The sequence below is a fragment of the Oryx dammah genome, unplaced genomic scaffold, assembly GCF_014754425.2.
Source record: "Oryx dammah isolate SB20612 unplaced genomic scaffold, SCBI_Odam_1.1 HiC_scaffold_1, whole genome shotgun sequence".
Taxonomy (NCBI): Eukaryota; Metazoa; Chordata; class Mammalia; order Artiodactyla; family Bovidae; genus Oryx; species Oryx dammah.
In genome coordinates, this window is record NW_024070185.1 from 45,822,407 (window position 1) to 45,829,537 (window position 7,131).

General features: G+C 39.7%; 1 pseudogene; it reads left to right on the forward strand.

The window, feature by feature from the left end:
* Nucleotides 1–4,253: 4,253 nt before the first annotated feature.
* LOC120871454 lies at nt 4,254–5,768 on the forward strand (annotated as a pseudogene).
* Nucleotides 5,769–7,131: the final 1,363 nt, after the last annotated feature.

Here is a 7,131-nt window from a genome sequence, read left to right on the forward strand (position 1 = left end):
GAGGAACTAAAAAGCCTCTTGATGAAAGTGAAAGAGGAGAGTGAAAAAGTTGGCTTAAAGCTCAACATTCAGAAAACAAAGATTATGGCATCCGGTCCCATCACTTCATGGGAAATAGATGGGGAAACAGTGGAAACAGTGTCAGACTTTACTTTTGGGGGCTCCAAAATCACTGCAGATGGTGACTGCAGCCATGAAATTAAAAGACGCTTACTCTTTGGAAGAAAAGTTATGACCAACTTAGATAGCATATTGAAAAGCAGAGACATTACTTTGCCGACTAAGGTCCATCTAGTCAAGGCTATGGTTTTTCCAGTAGTCATGTATGGATGTGAGAGTTGGACTGTGAAGAAGCCTGAGCACTGAAGAATTGATGCTTTCGAACTGTGGTGTTGGAGAAGACTCTTGAGAGTCCCTTGGACTGCAAGGAGATCCAACCAGTCCATTCTGAAGGAGATCAGCCCTGGGATTTCTTTGGAAGGAATGATGCTAAAGCTGAAACTCCAGTACTTTGGCCACCTCATGTGAAGAGTTGACTCATTGGAAAAGACTCTGATGCTGGGAGGGATTGGGGGCAGGAGGAGAAGGGGACAACCGAGGATGAGATGGCTGGATGGCATCACTGACTCGATGGACATGAGTCTGAGTGAACTCCGGGAGTTGGTGATGGACAGGGAGGCCTGGCGTGCTGCGATTCATGGGGTTGCAAAGAGTCAGACACGACTGAGCAACTGAACTGAACTGAATGAGGCAAAAGACCTGTACTCCAAAAACTATAAGTTGTTGATGAAAATACTGAAGATGACAGAAACCAATGGAAAGATAGGCTATGTTACTGGATTGAAATAATCAGTATTCTATAAATTAGTATACTATCAAAGGCAATCCACAGATTTAGTGAAATTCCTAGCAAATTATCAATGGCATTTTTGGCAGAACCAGAACAAATTTTTTTCCCTTAATCTGTATGGAAACTCAAAAGCCCCTGAATAGCCAAAACAATCTTGAAAAAGAAAAATGGAGCTGGAGGAATCAGGTTCCCTGGCTTCAGACCATATTGCAAAGCTTTAGTCATCAAAACAGTATGGTACTGGTGCAAAAACAGAAATGTAGATCAATAGAATGGAAGAGAAAGCCCAGAAATAAACCCACACACCTATGGCCACTTAATCTAAGACAAGAGAGGCAGGAATATACAATGGAGGAAAGACACTCTTCAATAAGTGGTGCTGGGAATACTGGACAGTTACATGTAAAAAAAAATGAAATTAGAACACTGTAGCACAAAAATAAAGTCAAAATGGTTTAAAGACCTAAATTTAAAACCAGATACTATAAAGCTCCTAGACGAAAACATAGGCAGATTACTCCTTGAAATAAATCACAGAAATATCTTTTGGATCCATCTCTCAGAGTAATGAAGGTAAAAACAAAAATAAACAAATGGGACCTAATTCAGCCTAAAATCTTTTGCTGACAAAGGTCTGAATAATCAAAGCTATGGTTTTTCCAGTAGTCCTGTACGAATGTTAGAGTTCGACCGTCAAGAAGGCTGAGTGCCAAAGAACTGATGCTTTCAAATTGTGGTGCTGGAGAAGACTCTTGAGAGTCCCTTGGAGTGCAGGGAGATCAAACCAGTCAATCCTAAAAGAAATCAACCCTGAATATTCAATGGAAGGACTGATCCTGAAATTGAAGCTCCAATACTTTGACCACCTGATGCAAAGAGCCAATCGTTAGGAAAGACTTTGAAAGACCTTGGAAAACATTGAGGCAGGAGGAGAAGGGGATGGCAGAAGATGAGATGCCTGGATAGCATCAGCAACTCAATGGACATGAGTTTGAGCAACCTCTGGAAGATAGTGAAGGACAGGGAAGCCTGGTGTGCTGCAGTCCATGGGGTCACAAAGAGGTGGACATGACTTAGTGACTGAAGAACAACAACATAGCAAAAGAAATAATTTTTTTTTTTTTTAATGAAAAGAGAACCTAGAGCTTGGGAGAAAATATTTGCAAATGATGTGACCAATAAGAGATTAATCTCCAAAATATACAATACACACAGCTCATACAATTTAATATACAAAAACCAAATGACCAGATCTTTAAACGGGCAAACAATGTAATAGACATTTCTCCAAAGATGTACAGATGGCCAAAAAGTACATGAAAATATGCTTATGTTTGCTCATATTTCTAGTTCTAGAGCATAGAACTAGAATAATTCTCTAGTTATTAGAGAAGTACAAATCAAAACTGCAATGAACTATCACCTCACATGGGTCAGTATGGCTATCATCAAAACATCTACAATAAATGCTGGAGCGGGTGTGGAGAAAGGGAACCCTCCTACACTGTCAGTAGGAATGTAAATTGATACAGCCACTATGAAAAACAAAATGGAAGTTCCTTTAAAAACTAAAAATACAGCTACTGGGACTTCCCTGGCAGTCCACTGCAGTGGGCATAGGTTTGATTCCTTTTTGGGGAACTGGGATCCTGCATGCCATGCAATGTGTGTATGTTTTTTTTTTTTTTAATTAATTTAGCAAAGAGAGTTACCATATAATCTGCTATCCCACTCCTGGGCATATATCTGGAGAAAATCATAATTTGAAAAGATACATGTGCCCCATTATTCATTGCAGCACTATTTACAATAGCCAAGACATGGAAACAAGTGTCCATGAACAGATTAATGGATAAGGAATATATGGTATATATACACGATAGAGTATTAGTCATAAAAAAATGAAATAATGCCATTTGCAGCAACATGCATGGACCTAGAGATTATTATACTAAGTGGAGAGTCAGAAAAACAAATACCATATAATATCACTTATATGTGGGCTATAAAATATCACACAAAATGAACTTATTTACAAAACAGAAATAGACTCACAGACCTAGAAAACAAACTATGGTTACCAAAAGCAAGGGGAGAGATAAATTAAGTTTGGATTAAAATATACACACTACTACTATATACTACTACTATAAAATAGGTAACCTAACGGGACCTACTGCATAGCACAGAGAATTATACTCAATATCTGTAATAACTTACAATTGAAGAGAATGGGGGAAAAAAAAAGAAATACACACACACACACACATATGTATTACTTTGCTATACACCTCAAACTAGCACATCATCATAAATCAACATTTCAGTTTAAAAAATTGTTTAAACAACTAATCTCAAAAATATACAAGCAACTCCTGCAGCTCAATTCCAGAAAAATAAACAACCCAATCAAAAAATGGACCAAAGAACTAAACAGACATTTCTCCAAAGAAGACATACAGATGGCTAACAAACATATGAAAAGATGCTCAATATCACTCATAATCAGAGAAATGCAAATCAAAACCACAATGAGGTACCATTTCACACCAGTCAGAATGGCTGTGATCCAAAAGTCTACAAGCAATAAATGCTGGAGAGGGTGTGGAGAAAGGGAACCCTCTTACACTGTTGATGGGAATGCAAACTAGTACAGCCACTATGGAGAACAGTGTGGAGATTCCTCTAAAAACTGGAAATAGAACTGCCTTATGACCCAGCTATCCCACTGCTGGACATACACACTGAGGAAACCAGAATTGAAAGAGACACATGTACCCCAATGTTCATCGCAGCACTGTTTATAATAGCCAGGACATGGAAACAACCTAGATGTCCATCAGCAGATGAATGGATAAGAAAGCAGTGGTACATATACACAATGGAGTATTACTCAGCCATTAAAAAGAATACATTTGAATCAGTTCTAATGAGGTGGATGAAACTGGAGCCATTATACAGAGTGAAGTAAGCCAGAAAGAAAAACACCAATACAGTATACAAACGTATATATATGGAATTTAGAAAGATGGTAATGATAACCCTGTATATGAGACAGCAAAAGAGACACAGATGTATAGAACAGTCTTTTGGACTCTGTGGGAGAGGGAGAGGGTGGGATGGTTTGGGGGAATGGCATTGAAACATGTATAATATCATATAAGAAATGAATCGCCAGTCCAGGTTTGATGCAGGATACAGGATGCTTGGGGCTGGTGCACTGGGATGATCCAGAGGGATGGTACAGGGAGGGAGGAGGGAGGGGGGTTCAGGATGGGGAACGTGTACACCCGTGGCAGATTCATGTTGATGTATGGCAAAACCAATGCAACATTGTAAAGTAATTAGCCTCCAATTAAAATAAATAAATTTAAATTAAAAATAAAATTTAAAAAATTGTTTAAAAAAGAATGTCAGCATCACTAGTGATCTGGGAAATTCAAGTCAAAACCACAAAGTTATTATCTCAAACATGTCAGAAAGACTGTTATCAAAAATCCAAAAAAATAGCAAGTGTTATTAGCAAGGATGTGGAGAACAGGGAACACTTGTACACTGTTGGTGGGAATGTCAGTTTGTGCAGCCACTATTAAAAACAGTATTGAGGTTTCTCCAAAAATTAAAAATAGAACTACTATATGATACAGCAATTCTACTTCTGGGTATTTATCTGAAGAAAATAAAAACACTAGCTCAAACAGATACATGTATCCCCAAATGCACTGCAGCATTATTTCCAATATCTAAAATACAGAAGCAGCCCCAGTGTCCAGCAACAGTTGTATGGATAAAGAAAAGATGAAAATATATATATATATATATAATGGAATGTCATCCAGTTATAAAAAAAGATTGAAATCTTGCCATTCGTGATAACATGATGGACCTTGAAGGCATTATGCCAAGTGAGATATGCCAGACAAATACTGCATGCTCTGTCTTAAATCATGAATCTAACAAAACAACAATAACAACTAAAAACCAAAAAACTGACCTCATAAAGACTGAATTGATGGTTCCAGTGGTGGTAGAGTGGGGGAGGTGACATAAATAGGTGAAAGGGTAAAAAAGGTAAAAAATTTAAAAAACAATTTTTTTTTAAGAAACTTAGTCTATCAAGTGGTATGAAGTGAACCATAAAGACAAATTTTGAAATGCAGTGATATGCAGATTTAATACTATCGGAACTGAGAGGAGATAGGATCTGCTAGAGGACTGGGAAAGCTTCAGGAAGACAAAGAATCTGGATAATCACTGTGAACCTTTCAAAAGGTGGAGGAAGAACATGTGTTTTAAGGTGTTTTATAGGAAATGGAAAGATGTTCATGCTGTTAAAAATATACATCCAATTATTTCCAGCTGATTCAAGACAATGATTTCATGTACAGCTCTTAGTGATTCTACTGGCAAGAAAAACTAAGTTTAGCATGGATGAGAGTTAGCTATTTCCCCATAACCTTGTTTAAAAGGATACAGTGAAAGTAAGTCTTAGATCAAATTCTGCCTAGCACATACATTTGTTAAGCATTATTACAACTTCTGCTGCGGCAGCCACTGAAGAACAACAGCCATGGCTCTGCACTACCAGATGGCTGTGGGCCTCAACAAGGGCCTCTGTGGCCGAGAACGTGAGCAAGCCGAGGCACAGCCGCTGCTGTGGGCACCTCACTGAACACACCAAGTTCATATGGGACATGATCTGGGAGGTGTGCGGCTTCAACCCTTATGAGGGACAGGACGTGGAGCTGCTCAAGGTCTCCAAGGACAAGTGGGCACTCAAGCTCATCAAGTAAAGGGTGGGGACACACATCCGTGCCAAGAGGAAGAAAGAGGAGCTGAGCAACGTCCTGGTCACCGTGAGGAAAGGGGCAGCCAAGAAGGATTGAGCCCTTCCCCTCTGTGCACAATACATCTTTCCAGGAAAAAAAAAAAAGAAACGTGTTATTATAAGCAAGCACAAAACTGTCCATACAACTTGTTTTGTCAGCCTGATAAAGTCCTAGTCCATTACCAGTATGAGTCATTTGATCACACTCTGTATGACAGGTTGACTAATAGATGTGATAATATTCCTTTAAACAGACAGTTCAGTTCAGACACTCAGTTGTGTCTGACTCTTTGCAACCCCATGAACCGCAGCACGCCCGGCCTCCCTGTCCATCACCAACTCCCAGAGTTCACCCAAACCCATGTCCATTGAGTCGGTGATGCTATCCAGCCATCTCATCCTCTGTCGTCCCCTTCTCCTCCTGCCCTCAATCTTTCCCAGCATCAGGGTCTTTTCCAATGAGTCAGCTCTTTGCATCAGGTGGCCAAAGTATTGGGGTTTCAGCTTCAACATCAGTCCTTCCAATGAACACCCAGGACTGATCTCTTTTAGGATGGACTGATTGGATCTCCTTGCAGCCCAAGCGACTCTCAAGAGTCTTCTCCAACACCACAGTTCAAAAGCATCAATTCTTCAGCACTCAGTTTTCTTCACAGTCCAACTCTCACATCCATACATGACTACTGGAAAAACCATAGCCTTGACTAGATGGACTTTTGTTAGCAAAGTAATGTCTCTGCTTTTTAATATGCTGTCTAGGTTGGTCAGAACTTTCCTTCCAAGGAGTAAGCGTCTTTTAATTTCATGACTGCAGTCACCATCTGCAGTGATTTTGGAGCCCAGAAAAATAAAGTCTGACACTGTCCACTGTTTCCCCATCTATTTCCCATGAAGTGGTGGGACTGGATGCCATGATCTTAGTTTTATGAATGTTGAGCTTTAAGCCAACTTTTTTACTCTCCTCTGTCACTTTCATCAAGAGGCTCTTTAGTTCTTCTTCACTTTCTGCCATAAAGGTGGTGTCATCTGCATATCTGAGGTTATTGATCTTTCTCCCGGCAATCTTGATTCCAGCTTGTGCTTCTTCCAGCCCAGTGTTTCTCATGATGTATTCTGCATATAAGTTAAATAAGCAAGGTGACAATATACAGCCTTGACATACTCCTTTTCCTATTTGGAACCAGTCTGTTGTTCCACGTCCAGTTCTAACTGTTGCTTCCTGACCTGCATCCAGGTTTCTCAAGAGACAGGTCAGGTGGTCTGGTATTCCCATCTGTTTCAGAATTTTCCACAGTTTATGGTGATCCATACAGTCAAAGGCTTTGGCATAGTCAACAAAGCAGAAATAGATGTTTTTCTGGAACTCTCTTGCTTTTTCGATGACCCAGAGGATGTTGGCCATTTGATCTCTGGTTCCTCTGCCTTTTCTAAAACCAGCTTGAACACCTGGAAG